This window comes from Mirounga angustirostris, unplaced genomic scaffold, assembly GCF_029215605.1.
Source record: "Mirounga angustirostris isolate CCGP_5_RB_7025 unplaced genomic scaffold, mMirAng1.0.hap1 SCAF_2, whole genome shotgun sequence".
NCBI classification, from domain to species: Eukaryota; Metazoa; Chordata; class Mammalia; order Carnivora; family Phocidae; genus Mirounga; species Mirounga angustirostris.
In genome coordinates, this window is record NW_026991710.1 from 158,461,772 (window position 1) to 158,476,890 (window position 15,119).

Sequence of the window (15,119 nt, forward strand, 5' to 3'; positions counted from 1 at the left end):
TTCTCATGGCCCCTTCCAGGGCTGAGATCAGAGATTGTGTGATCCCTCTAACTCTTCCTCCATTTCTGCCCTCTCCCCCTCATGGACTTATGCTCAGTACCCCTGTGTAAAGGGGGACCCATCTCCCATCTGTGCCTAGGCTACCTCGGCTGCCTGTGGCGAGCAGTCAGCACAGAGGGTGTGGAGTTCTGACGGTCTAACCTACCAGGGTTGGAAAATCCCATGCCCACCTTGGCCCTGGTGCCCAGTGAGAAAACGAACAAGCAGGTGAGGCAGTGAAAGGAACACAAAGGATCTTCAAAGCCCAGCCAGCCCCTTGCAGCCTTCCTACACCACACTGTGGGGCTGGCGGGGCTGCTCAAAGCAGGAGCTGAAGAGTCCACTCCCAATCTGGCCTGGCCAGGCTGCAGCCAGCGCCTGCTGGCCGAGATCTGAGCATGCAGACCCCTCTGCCCAACCACACACGCCCCTCCACCCTGGCCCTGCCTCCCACGGAACCACAGCTGGCTGAGGCCTCCATGCAGTAAATCCTGCAGCCCTCTGCTCAGCGGAGAGACTGGAGCACTTTTTGGCTTATAGCTTTTAAGAACTGCAAGTACCACCACCATTAATGTCACAGGGGAAGTGCATGATCCACCCCAAGTGTCTTGGGCTGTTATTTCTCAGGACAAGAAGCCACCACCAGGCAGGCCTCCAGCAGAAAGAAGCTACATGGTGTTACTTCTGCCGCATTTTGTAGACAGAAATGTTACAAGTGGGGGGTGAAAATGCACTCCCTAGCCAGTGCACCCAAGGCCCAAGATCCTTCCCTTCAAGCAGGCTGCAGATCTTCTGAGAGGACAGGCTCATTCCTGGAGCCCCGCAGAGCTGCAAGTGAGAAGTTCTGAGGAGGCTGATCACCCCAAAATAGACTTGTTTTTTTTCACAACTTTTTCAAGAGGCATTGGCATCTCTTGAAGCATGGAAAAAAATAGCCTGAACTGTTAACAAATAAAGATTATAAAAAGCCCCAACTGTTCCCCATGGCTTTCCATGTGGCTGCAGTGTTCTAGAGGGGGCAGGGAGGAGGCTGAGAGGGAGGCCAGGGGCCATGTGTGTCCAGAAGCCCCCAGTCTCCTCCTTCTTCCTCCCCTTGGGAGCTGGTCCTGCTAGAGCTCACAGGGATAATAACCCATGTTAGGGATGGGAAAGATTTTTGTTGACCCTCAGAGGTGGTCCACTGTGAGTGTGTATTATTGTTTACTGCTTCCAGATGAAGGAATGCATGGCATGGAATAGGAAATCTTAAAAACTGAGAAGAGGACAGGGTTTGTTTAGTAAACATTTAGCGGGCTCAGTGTTCTTGTCAAAATCAGCTTAGTCTGAACTTGGACCCTGCCTTGGGCATTGCTGCATGTCAGTAACCAGACACGAGTTTCGGGCTGTAGCTGCTTTGGACCCAGGTGAAAGGATTGTGTGGGGCTTCCCAGGATGGGGCCTGGCCCTCACCTGCACTCTGGGCTCCCCTTGCAGGGCTCCAGGCCACGCCCTGCAGAGCACCCCTGCACCCCTTTGCCCTAGCCCCGGGGCCTTTTTGGTACTCAGACATCCAACAACACGAGAAAGGAAGGGATACAAAAGGCGCTGGAGTGCATTCTGGAACTGGGTTCCCGCCCCCTCGGGGTTCTCAGGAAAATCAGGTAGTTGGCCTGGATGATATCTAAGGAGCCTCTGGCCTTGACTTTTTATAACCAGAGGAGGAGAATTCCCCCACCTCCCAAAGCTCCACGTCCTCCACAAAGTCTGGGATCATTCAAGGACCCTTAAGGCCCCCTTTCCCTTCTCCTCCTTTCCTCCTTACCTTTCGTTCTCCCTTTCCTTTGCCGCCACCCCTCCCCCTCATTCTTTCCTCTCCTTTCCCCCACCTCCTGGGCAGAGATTTCTAGAAAAATATCTGCACACGGCTCTGGCTTGGTCAAAGAGAGGGGGACGGCCAGCTGGCAGAACTTTCTTGAAGTGATGAGGGACCAACAGGGCAACTGCATTGTCTCTGGACTTCTCTGGACCTGAGAGTCCTCTCTCCAAGCAGCCCGAGTCAGTAGCCAGCTGCCCTGGGAAATTCAGCCTCTCTCAGGGTCAGGGTGCTGCGCACAGAGTCCAGGGCCCCTGGTCTCAGCCAAAGCATTGCTCCGCAGGGCGAAGCCGTTCCCAGTTTATTGGACCCCAGGGCAAGGCCTGAAGTGAGGCAGAGACAGAGGGTAGAGGAGCTGGTGCTCAGGGTTGGAGGCTTCTCACAGAACAGGTCATCCCTTTAGAGAGATAGCCTGTGGCACTGGTCCCCGGGCAGAGTGGCAGGGGTGGTGGGGTGCTGTCACGCAGGCCCTTGGAAACCTAGTCTGGGCACTTCAAAGGCCACAGAATGCACACCTCCACTTCGTTGGGCAGTTTGGGGCTTACCACATGCCCAGACAAGCTCACCCCTGCTCACCCCACCTTTCTCCCAGCCCACCCTCTTCTTTCTCCTAGGAGACCGGTGCTGAGAGCTGTCTGGGAGCTTGAGCTGTGGGTGGGATCCTGGGGCTGGAGGCAGCCCCCAAAAGGAGACTCTCACACCACCATCTCTGTACCCCGACAGGGATGCCTTGGGGTGGGAGAGCGCCTTCAGCAGACCTCGGCTCACAGCCGCCCCAACCACCATCCTATACATGCAGAACTGGGACCGCGGGGCCGCCCACACTCTGCATCTCCGGGGCCGGGGCCCCAGTCACATCGCTTACTCACCCTGAGACTCGGGGAAAAGATGAGGCTTGTTTGCTCATTCATTCATTTACCTTCTGTTTTTGTGTATCACATACATGTTAAACTCCTACCCGCGCCCGACCCTGCTAGAGATGGTGGAGATTATAAAATGATAACGATGCCATCCCGATCATCAAGAGGCTTAAGCCTAATCATCATAATCATCATTTATCAAAAGCCTGTTATATGCCCAGTATTGGGCTAACGTACTGCTTTACTTACACTTTGGAGCAATCCTCTGAGGAGGGACTATGGTCCCCACTTGGCAGATGGGGAAACTGAAGCTTCGGGCAGCCATGTGACTTGTTACTGTCACAAAACAGGCAGGCCCAAGCCTCTCAGAGGAGACGGCACAGCCCCTGAGCCCCTCCAACCTCATGCCCTGATTTTAGAGCATTAAAGTGCTGTTTTTGATTCGTAGCAAAATGACTCTTTAGCTGAGCAACCTGAGCCAGAGCAGAAAACAGCATGTGCCCCATCGCACGGGGAGTTTACGGCTGTGTGCGGCCCAGCGCTGGGGCCCCTCCCCAGACTCCATCTCTGTGGGCTTCAGTTTACTCATGCGTGAGACCCGGTGGTGCTGGTGGATGATCCACACTGGTTTTGAAATTCTGACCGTGTGAGGTTATCATGTGACGTGTTTTCTGCCATCAGGGAGGGTCGCTATAGGGAGACAGAAGGCAGAGAAGCAGGAATGGACCAGCTGGGACTTGCCTCGCATCCCTCCCAGCCCCTACTCACTCTGCAACCCCGGCCCCAGAAGTCAGGAATGTGGGAATGTTTTCATGCCTCAAGGTGTGGGCTTTTAACTCAGTTGATGGAATATATATATATATCCCATATATGTCAGAGAAACGGACAGGCCTTAATAGCTGGAGATAAAGAAGAATGCCTGGAAGTGGAGGCACAAGGAGGAGACAGAATTAGAGCCCAGGGCAAAGGTCACCTGGAAACAGGGGCAGCTGGGGCTTTAAATGGTCACTTCACAGACCCCCTCAGCTGGTCTGACTCCCCACGCAGAGCCATGCCCCTCACCTTCGCTAGGGCCCACCTCTCCTTCGGCCCCTTGTCTGAGCCTCAGTCTCAGCCTCGTCCCTTCCTAAAGCAAAAGGAGTTCCCTCACTCAGCTACTGCTTTGCAAGGAGGCGACAGCAGCCTGGCTGGGGGTACTGAAAGGTATTGCTTGTGCTAGCCTGAGTTCTTGGCCAGGTGTGACTAGAAAGAAGCGCCCAATTTGGGGGGGCGGGGTGGCCGCACGAGAGGGTGAGGATTAGAGTTAGGGTTGCTGCTCCGTTTCTTCTTGGAGAAATGGATCCTCCTGTTGCCAGGATCAGGCAGCTCCTGGAGTGGGAAGGGACCTCGAAAGGCTGCACAGGGTCCCTGAGTGAGTGGTGATGAAAAGCCAGGTGCAGGAAAACGGGCAGAGCAGAGCTATCCTTGGTATTGGCAGGGGCCACTCGGGCTGGAGAAGGGCAGAGGTAGAGCAGGCCTGGGGGCGGAGGTGGCCCCAGAACCCCAGAAGCTCGGGCTGCTGCTGAGCTCCACCTTGGCCACTGACAGCTGATGGAGTAGGATGAAAAGGGCTCTTGGAGGAGGAGAGACCCCAGCTCCCCTTCCCTCCTGCCGGGGTTCCCAGGAGAGAGTGGAATCCAGGCCTGCCCTGGCTCCTGGCCCCTGTAGACATTGCCCCTTGATACTCCTACATGTGGAACTGCACCCCCCCCCCCCCCCCCCCGCAACACACAGTTTTAGCCTTGGGACGGCTGCCTCGGGTTGCTGGTCCCCAGTCAAGGGGCTGCTGAGCCATGATGGGTAAGACCCCTGATTCCTTAACCCACCTCCCCCTGCTTCCCCATCTCCCTCCTTCGGAGGAGATCATACTCTGAGAACTGCTCCTTGTCCTGAGTTCTGGAAGGGACCAGGTGAGGACAGGTGGAGCCGCCAGAGCTGGAGCTCCTCTCTCTTCCCCAGGCACAGAGAAAAGGCTGGGGGCGGGGGGGGGGGGGGGGCGGTTGTCTCAGAATGGCAGGGCATTGGTCATAGGCTTACCTGCTGTCTTTCCCCTGGGGCCCAGCTGGCCTATCACCGTTCCCTGACCGGAAGCAATGTCCTGGGCCAGGTCAAGGGGAGGGAATGCGTGAGGAAACAATACACGGATTTAAGGGCTGGGATCCAAAGCCCAGCCTATGGGGAGCCAGGTAAGGGTCATGGTTACTGTATCCAGGGGTGGGACTAGCAGGCCGGCCTCCCGGTCAGTTGCCTCCCCGTCCAGGTCTGTGCAGAGCCCAGAGATAAGCCACTTGGACGGGAGGCCCCACTCCCAACTTTGGACAGGTGAGCATTCTTGGTATCTCGGCCCAGCCCCTGACCCCCCAGGGCCTTTTTTTGGTCTGCCCTCAGGCTCTCATTCTGACTCCTGTCCGGGCCTCTCCTCCTCCCTGGTGACTCACATTGCTTTGGAATTTCACTCACTGGCTCTTTCTGACGCACATCCTGGGAGCCTGGCCTAGAGCCAGGGAACAGCGCTGTTGCTTCAACCCCACCGGTGATTAATTTTGGCGACCTGAGCTGGAGGCTATACAGAGGGAAGCCAGGCTGGAGAAGCGAGATGGGAGTTGGGGAGTGTTGCTGGACAGGAAGTCTTTCTTCCTGCTTCTGCTCCTTTGCACTCAGGTAGAAAATGAACAACAAGAAAGGTATTAGCTTATAGCGGTCTGACATGCCGGTCTGGCCAGCCAGGATTCTCGAGACGATTGAGCAATGGAGTTCAAAACCTATACTGGCCACTGTGCTTCTTGCAATCAATTTCTGGACCTCAATTTGCCATTTTGTGAGTCTTAAAGGTTTGATATCCCTCATTTTGAACGCTAAGAACAATGGCTTTGTGCTCGGTTGATGGAGCTTATGTATCTCTTGCAGTGGCTTGGACTCTGTTGTCTCCCCATTTTGAATATGATGTGAGGGGCTGGTGCTGGCTGGGACTGTGGAGAGGGGTAGGGGGAGTGGACCTGACAGTGCACTGGGCTGGGATGCATTCTGCCATCACCCCGACTTGTCCCCATCGGACGCCCCAGCAGGGAAGGGAGAGGATCCCCATGGCCTTCACAGCACTTATCTCCCTTGGGACCCTGGTGCATGCTTCGGTAGCACTGAGTTCTGTGTGCTATCCTCACTCCTCCAGAAGCCGGTTGCTTTTCCCATCCCTTCCCCAGATTGTTCTCCACCTCTTATTTCTCCAGCTGCCTGGGGCTCAAGGATTCATAGTCCCAAACCTGCCCCTTCCAGCAACTCTGCTAAGTAAGGAAAGGGCTCTGTGCCAGTCTGATCGGCTGACCCCTGGGAGCGCATGCATGAGGTAGGGCTGGGGGACACCCTCAGTGTATTCAGGAAACAAAGCCCACACCCCCATTTGTCTAACCCCAAAGAATGACCACAGTGAAAAGAACCATCGGCCAGTTTCAGGGGAGTTGGCCTGTGAGTGAAGATGTCACCGCCCCAGCCCCCTGGGGTCTGGTGGACACCCCACTCGCTGCTACAGTAAATCTGGTCTGTAGGGGGCGCTAGAGAAGCATGCTTCAGGCACTCTTCGCCTTCTCTCTCTTAGCCACACTGGGGGGGACAATGATCATTTTGGAAGATGTTGAAAAGTAAAGGGTGGGGCTAAGGAAATGAGTCTGTACCTCGATACCCATACCAATGATTATAATCGGGATTTATTTTTTTTTTCAAACTAAAAGCACTATTAATAAGGCAATACATCATGACCAGGTAGGTTTAAGAGTTTAGAATCCCAAGTCAGACTGAGTTCAAATCAAAGGAGTTCCACTTACAGGTTTTGGATATCCCACGTATTTCCTTCTGTAGTCATTAATATTTTTAGGTGATATAATATATGGTCCACTAAAATATTACACATATCCAAGTCATAAAACATAATAAGGACCCAAACAACTGCAAACCCCTTACTCGACTTAAAAAGTGTAACACAAGCAACACACTGCACGGTTGAAGCCATGCGCGCGGGGCTCCTCGTTCCCACGTGTAACCTCTCGACACAGGGGCCCCTAGTCGGCATCTGGTGTTTGTCATTTCCCTGAAGATTTAGAATATTTTCTGTCATATTGTGTGGGCCTCCCTAAATAATATACTGTTTAGGTTTGCTTGTTTTTAAGCTTTGAGAAAGGATATTATACTGTATGTGCATCATCTTGCTGGACTTGGCTTTTCTCAGCTTTGTGTTACTAAGATGGGGCCACTCTGCTGTGTGCGGCCATGGTGCCTCCATCTGCAGGGCAGTGTGATTCCCAGGGCCGCGGCATATTATTCCGCTGGCTAGTCTTTGCTAGTATGAAAACCGCTCCTTTGAATGTTCTTGTGCTCGTCCAAGTGCACATGTTCAAACATTTCTCACTGGGTAAATACCCAGAAATAGAACTGCTGGGTTATGGGGTAAGTGCCTGCTCAACTTGACAAGATTGCACTGAAGGGTTTTCCGAAGCGGCCAGTGAAGAAGGGTTCTAGCTGCTGCTGATTCTCACCTCCCCTAGGCCTCTCTGCTGGGTGCATCGTGGTATCTCAGCAGTAACAGTCCGTGTTTCTCTGGTTACTAACAAGGTCGAGTGGGTATCTTCCAACGTTTTGGTACATTTGTGTTTCTTCTGGAGGTGCCTGTTCATGTCCTTTGCCCATTTTCTGGACACCAGCATTTTCTTATCATCAGCAATTTGTATGAGTTATTTACATGTTCTGGAACTAACATTTTTCAATGATATGAAAAATATTATATATTATATATATTTTTAAGTATTAATGTATTTTAATATACAAAAAACATTTCTAGCTTTTCAATTCTATGTGTGGCAAATATTTTCTCCAGGAGTGTGGCTTGTTATATGACTTTCATTATGGTGGCTTTTGATGAACATACGTTCTTATATTGCAGTTGAATTCATTAAGGTTTCTTTCAAGGATAGCATATATTGTGTCTTAAGAAACCCTTCCTTAGCCTAAGGTGATAAATATAGTTTTCTATATTTTTTCTCAAACATGTTAAGCTTGCCCTTCCTGTTTAAACCTTTCTCTTTAATTGATATTTATCAACTGGGGTTTTGGCTAAGAAAAAAGCCCCAGTACTTTATTTTAAAAATATTCCTCTGGTTCTATAATTAACAAATGTACATTAACAAATATATATTTTTTAGAGATTTTATTTATTTATTTGACAGAGAGAGACACAGCGAGAGAAGGAACACAAGCAGGGGGAGTGGGAGAGGGAGAAGCAGGCTTCCCACTGAACAGGAGCCCAATGCGGGGCTCGATCCCAGGACCCTGAGATCATGACCTGAGCCAAAGGCAGATGCTTAATGACTGAGCCACCCAGGTGCCCCTTCATTAACAAATATTGATAGTTGCAGAAAAATATGAAAAATTAAGAACCACTAAAATTTTTACCACCACTCGATATAGCTATCTAAAATACATAATTGGTATATAATATGCCATATAGCATTATCTTCTTTTTTATATCTTTTTTTCTCTGATTTTACATGTTCATAGTAGAACATTTAGAAGTAGAAGATAAATAAATTAGCCACTGAATTAGCTACTGTCCCTGCCAGGAATTCACAGCTGGTGCTTCACATTACTCTGAAATTGTTCCGTGTGCCTCCCAAACACCCAGTGTGGTTACTCAGGAGCAGAGTTCTGTACTGAAGGTCACAGCCATCACCCTGCCAGTAGAGAGTCTCCAGGGTATCCTTGGTCAGGAAGAGACTCTTGTACACCCCTGAATAAGCATATCATGAGGGGGCTGCTAACAACCCAAGAAAATTCCAAACAGGCCCACTCAAATTCCAGAAGAACATTGTGAAATGAGTTATTTAAATGATAACTAAGTCATGCCCCTACCAAAAACCTTTTTTCCTTAGGGTAGGAAATAAAAATATAGGTTATGATTACTATGGCCAAAAGCAAGTATTTTCCCTCCACATTTTACCTCTGCTTTGCTATGGCCAAATTATCAGTCTCAGCATTTCAGCCCTTTATAGAGAAACTATTTGAACTCTGTTTCACTGGGTTGGTAACAAAATAGTCTATATGTTGGTACAAACATGTCTACATGGTGTCTATGTGCCCACTCACGGAGGAGGCAGGGAGAGCTAATCAAGCGAGCTAATCATGGTACTCACTATTTCTAAACCAAGACCAGAAGGTACCTTGCAAGAAAGATGGCGCCTATACCAATGGATTGGAGTTTGCACAGAACCTGAAGTCTAGCTTGTGAGGTAGTTCTACCTTGGTACATCACAAAGACTTGAGAATGAGGGAGTGGCAGGAAGGGGCAGTAGACGGCTGGGAAGGAGATACTGGAGCAGAGCCTTCCACCATCAGGTGGAAAGGCCAGGAGGCTGGGGAGAGATTTTAAAACAAGCATTACCATCTTGCCCAGGGCCTCCTTTGGGCTGCATGATGGGAATAGAGGTAAGAGCCCCAAACCAGTAGCCTCTAGGTTTTCCTGCACATGGGTTCAGCGAAATGGTGAGAAGACAGAGCCGGACATCACTGAGAGCAATGAAAGGCTTCTCTCTTCTAGTTCTGCTACACAAATGCCTGGGCAGGCTTCAGTGCTTAGCCTCTGAAATCACCGTTTATAGACTGGGGCCTCTGAGAGCCCAGTGGGCAGGACTCGGTTGGGAGAGTGGGCAGAAGGGCCAGCTGTACCTGAGCTTGAAGTGGTGCAGATCTTGGGCTGCCTGGGCTGAGCAGCATGGTGCTGCTGCAGCTGGAGCTCAGCTGACTGGGCTCAGGGCCAAGCTTAGGCTCCTCTGGAGCCCTAAACTCCTCCGGAGAACCCAATACTTTCTCGTAAGAGCATGGCAGCCAGAGTATGACTACTGCTCATTCTGCAACCCCTGGAGAGCAGATTTGAGTTGCTTCAGAGGCAGGTAGGAGAAGAAAGGGGCTGCACGGAAGGTACCTACATTTTGTCCCTTTTCATCCTACCTCCCCTTCCTCCCTCCTGTCCCCACCCAACAGAAGGAGTCTGCACCAGCTCCAGCTGTGAATTCCTGGGAGGGACAGTGGCTAATTCAAATGAATCTGGCTGGCAAAAGACTCAGCTCTCAAAACCAGCCTACTTGGAACAATCTCGAAGGGCCTGCCCTAGTGAGGAGAGCATCTCAAGGCTCCATGGAAGTCAAGAAGAGGGTGGGGGTGGGGAGGTCACTGCAGCTCCAGAGGCTCCCGCTGGGGAATGAGATCTCTTTCTTTCAGTCAATCATACAGCTCAGCATAGGTTTAAAAATAATTGTCAGCACAACCAGAGTTAAAAAGATGGTTCGCTTCTTATCAGTGGTCGAATCAGCTCCAGTCAACATTTATTGAACTAGTTATGGTAGACACCGTGCCAGGCACTGACAATTAGCTTTTACAATAGGAAATGAGATTGGAAGGAAAACATACATTCTCACAAGCAGACCTTTTATATATACTGTAGTCGAATTCTGAAAAAGACATTTCTAAATCTCAGAGGAAAATCAGTAGGTAGTTTAAAATCGGAAAAGTTTGAACAAATTTTTTTTGCTTAAATCTCTGCAGATAAGGTATTACACTTGAAAGAAGCAGCTTAGAGCACTTTAGTGTTTTGATTACCTATGGCTAAAAGGGAAATTAAAATTAGGAGATTTGGACAAATGCTAGGTGTTGTTTTGGGGTCATAGCTATGGGATGAGATGCACTTCATGTAATCAAGCAGAAACAGGAAGTTGTAATTTGGGATTTCGAAAGTATTTGGGACGTCACACAAAGCTGTTAGAAGAATGGATTCCTTGGAATTTGGAGTTCTAATTTTAAATATCCACAGAGTTTGTTTTTTAAAAAAACTTGGTATTGGACATTAGTTCAGACTTTCACTTTGAAGATAGCTAGGATAACAATCAAAATTGTCCTGATGAAATGAACTGACCCTTCTGTTTTTCAGAATTATTAAAGAATTTGACGATTAAATGAATTCTCATTTCTCTTCACACTGGTAATATAAATACACAACTTTTTTCACTGTTTGTCCTCAAAAATATTCTAATGTAACAGTTGGGCATTTAAAACCTGAAGGCTTTTAATTTACCAGTAAAGGTTTTTTAGCAAATAAAATAGGCAAAGAACATGCAAATACAATTCATTTTTTAAAAGGAAATAAATATGGGAACATTTTTTAAAAGGCTTAACCTCAGTTATTTTTATTTTTACTTATTTTTATTTTTTTTAAAGATTTTATTTATTTGCTTGTCAGAGAGAACAAGCACAAGCAGGGGGAGCGGCATGCAGAGGGAAAAGCAGGCTCCCCACTGAGCAGGGAGCCTGATGCGGGACTCTATCCCAGGATGCTGGGATCATGACCTGATCCAAAGGCAGAAGCTTAACTGACTGAGCCACTCAGGCGTCCCCTCAGTTATTTTTAAAAAGTGAAAATTAGATCAATTTTTAATCTGTGGAATCAGTAAGAATTTTTTTTTAAATGATGATACTCAACTCCCGCTACTTGATGGAAGTATAAATTAGTACATTTCTGAAAAACAATCAGATGGAATATATGAGGACCCATGCAGAGCCCCCAAGTTGGTATGAAGATTATTTTAAATAAAAGATTATTTAATGTATGAAGACGTTTGAGAGTCAAAGGTTGCAGAAAGAAGGCTTCTCAGAGCTTCCCTTATCTAACTAAAAGCAGCAAGTTCTGGGAAGTAAGTCTGTCACAAGTTCTTTCTTCAGGGACGATCTATTCCCAAAATAGATCAAATAAAACCTACCCCAAATCTCATCTCTGGGGGATTTCTATGGCCCTGAAGGAGACAGAAAGGCAACTCATACTTGACAGACAAACATCATCACAAACTTTCTTATCTCTGAAAGAGATTGTTCTGAAAATCCATTGTCTTTCCTAAAAAAAACCATTTACTCTTCCTATAGAAGCCTTTTTTCCCTCCCTCCCTTTTCCCTAATAAGTTAGGTAGATAAGCCTTTAACTTGAACCATTTAACAAGCCAGCTACTTTATTTGTTGGCTCCCATGTGTACCCCAGAAAACCTTTTTCCCGGGTTACTCTGTCTTTTTTAGTTTACTTTGCAGGCCTCAGTCACTAACCTAAGAGGCAGAGGAAAAGTTTCTTTCCCATCTTTTACATATATATGAAGGGGCTTGAAAGAACACACATACTTTGACCCAAGAAAATTCTAAGAACAAAATCTAAGGAAATAATCAGAAGTCAGGAAAAGATTTATGTGAAGGATGATCATAACACTAGTAATTTGGGGGGTGGGGATGAAGGAAAAAAAATAAACTGTCTTAGTCCATTTGGCTGTTAGAACAGAATACCATAAGCTGGGGCTTAGAAACAACAGGAAAATATTTCTCACAGTTCTGGAAGCTGGGAAGTTCAACATCAACATGCTGGGATATTTAGTATCTAGTAAAAGTCCCCTTTTTGGTTTATAAACACCAGTCTTCTCTCTGTAGCCTCACATGATCAAAGGTGGAATGCATCTCTCTGGGGTCTCTTTTATAAGGACACTCATCCCATTCATGAGGGCTCCACCCTCATGACCTAATCACCTTCCAAAGGCCCCACCTCCAAATACCATCATATTGAGAATGAGGTATCAAAATGTGCATTTGGGGCTGTGGGGGAGAAAAACATGCAGTCTAGAGCCCTGAGTACCCTACAACAGGGGAAGTTTTAAATAAATGATGGTATATTCGGAAGATGGAATGTGTATCACATGGGCATGTGCACACACACCTCTCACACAGACACGTGGTTGTTTATCAGCATGATCTCAATTAATCGAGAAAAATCCATACAGGAAAAAGGGTAGGGGTCTGGGACTTCATAAATAACCACAAAACCTCTCAGAAGGAAAAGAATATCACCAAATGTAAACTGGTTATCTCTGGATGTTGAAAATAAGGGTCTTAAATTTTTCTTTCTATATATTTTAATATTTTCCAGATTTTTGAAATAAGTATGTTAATACCTTTTGACAGGGGGTGGGGGAAGAGAAGCAAAAAATGTAATTATTTTTTAAAAGATTTTACTTACTCATTTGATAGAGAGAGAGAGAGCACAAGTGGGGGCAGGGGTCGGTAGAGGCAAAGGGAGAAACAGACACCCCACCGAGCAGAACAGGGAGCCCAACGCCGGGCTTGATCCCAGGACCCCAAGATCATGACCTGAGCCAAAGTCAGACGCTTCACAGACTGAGCCACCCAGGTGCCCTTCCAAAAAAGTAATTATTCATCAAAATAATAAACAAATTAATTAATGTTGAGGGAAGAAAGGTAGGCCAGAAGGAAGGAAACGTTTTGCTAGGTCTTTTCCTTCAATTGTAAAATGTCACTACAGCAATAAATGTGGGTAGTTTTTTTTCTTAAGGTACAAACAGTATTTTAATTGTTTTATTGCATCCTATAGGTCAGTGATAAAAGCAAACACAAAGTTGCAGCTTGGTACATTAAATAACTTGGTGCATAAAAGACTAATAAAGTAGGTATACATGTATGTGGATATATCACGACAATATATAAAGACTATAGGAAGTTAGACAGTGAATTGCTTATTTCAAATAGCTTTTAAACATGCTTTTCAGAGATTAAAAAAACATAACAGGTAGTTAAGTAAAAGATATCCTCCATAATTTCAACATCAGAGTGGCAATTCTTTTCAGTTCTATTATTTCCACATTATACACTTTTTACACATTTTTTCCTTATTTATCAATCTTAGATTTTTTTTGATTCTAGCCTCATGTGTGATATACATAATATTTTTAAATTTTTTACTGTACATGTTTGCAAACATCCAGAAAAATTGAAAAGAAATAGTCCAATAAATACTGATTCCCATTACCTAGACTTAACAATTTGTTAACATTTTTCATGCTTTTTTTTTGGCCAAAATTTTTCAAAATAACTTGGAGATGTTGAGGAGCAACATCTTCAAGGTCCTTTCAGCTGGACTAAGAATCAAATTGACGGGATGCCTGGGTGACTCAGTTGGTTAAGCGTCTGACTTCTGAATTCAGCTCAGGTCAGGATCTCAGGGGTCATGATCTCAGGGTCTTGAGATCAAGCCCCACCTGGGGCTCTGTGTTGGGTGTGGGCCTGCTTAAGATTCTCTTTCTCTCCCTCTGCACCTCCCTCACCTCACGTGAGGGCGCACACACGCGCATGCTCTCTCTCTTTAAAAAAAAAAAAATCAAATTGACATTATTTCATATACACAGGGAATCCACACGGACACGGAATTCTAAAGACGGGCAGACAAAATGAGGTACATATGTCATCCTGAACTTAGAAGAAAGGGTAGGGGTCTGGGACTTCAAAGGGGAGGAAGGCAATTCACAGGAAGATGAAAAAGAGTAAATGTTTGATAAACAAATGTTGGGGAGGGGGACCACTCAGGCCTCAGAAACAGTGGGACCACAGGACTTGGATCAAACAGGCCTTGCTAGGTTCCTCCCTGTCTACCACACCCGGCTCGCATCATAATGTAGTTCTCTATGGTGACAGCTCTCTTCCTGGAGCAGGTCCTCTATCTAAATTCTTTTTAGGCAGTTGAGGGGGAGGTGAAGAGCTTTTCCTGAATCTGCTGGGTTTTGATTGCTTTTAACTCAAAATAATCTTCATGTTAAACCAGCCCATCCTAGGGTGGCCAGCCGTCCCTGGCCCCTACATAGACATTATGACACTTACTCCGAAATACTTCAACACGTGTTTCCTCAAAAAGGACATTCTCCTACATAAATAACGACAAAACCATCGTCACCCTGAAGTAAACTAAAAAAATTCTCTGATATCAGGACATCTGGGTGGCTCAGTCGGTTAAATATCCGACTCTTGACCTCAGCTCAGATCTTGATCTCAGGGTCGTGAGTTCAAGCCCAGCATTGGGCTCCACACTGGGTGTGGAGCCTACTTAAAAAAACAAAAACAAAACAAAAAACAAAAACAAAAAAAATTCTCTAATATCATCTACTACCCAGTTGGTACTCCGAGTTCCTGAATTGTCCCCAAATACTTACAGCTACTTTTTTAATCCATACCTTTTTAACAACTGCCTAATAATTTCATCAATGGATAATACCATGATGGAATTAACCAGTTCTGAAGGTGACCTGTATTTGTCAAGGAGCTTCTTCCTTTGCACATTTGGTCTTTCAGCAAATGTTTATTGAGCGAAGTGCTGAGTGCTGGTATTATGAGGTGAAAGTCATTTTCCTGCCTTTGAGTAGCATGTGCTCAGTGCACGAGGAGTCTTTATTTCTCACTAGGACATTTCTAACTTAGCT

At 46.9% G+C, this 15,119-nt stretch overlaps 1 protein-coding gene across 1 annotated transcript in view; it reads left to right on the forward strand.

Moving 5' to 3' along the window:
* Positions 1-5,029: 5,029 nt before the first annotated feature.
* The window catches only part of PEBP4 (phosphatidylethanolamine binding protein 4), a 246,464-nt gene continuing 236,374 nt past the window's right edge, over positions 5,030-15,119 (forward strand). Inside the window, exon 1 of the mRNA XM_045880019.1 lies at positions 5,030-5,112. The gene's annotated coding sequence lies outside the window, so the exon portion shown is untranslated. The remainder of the gene's footprint in view (positions 5,113-15,119) is intronic.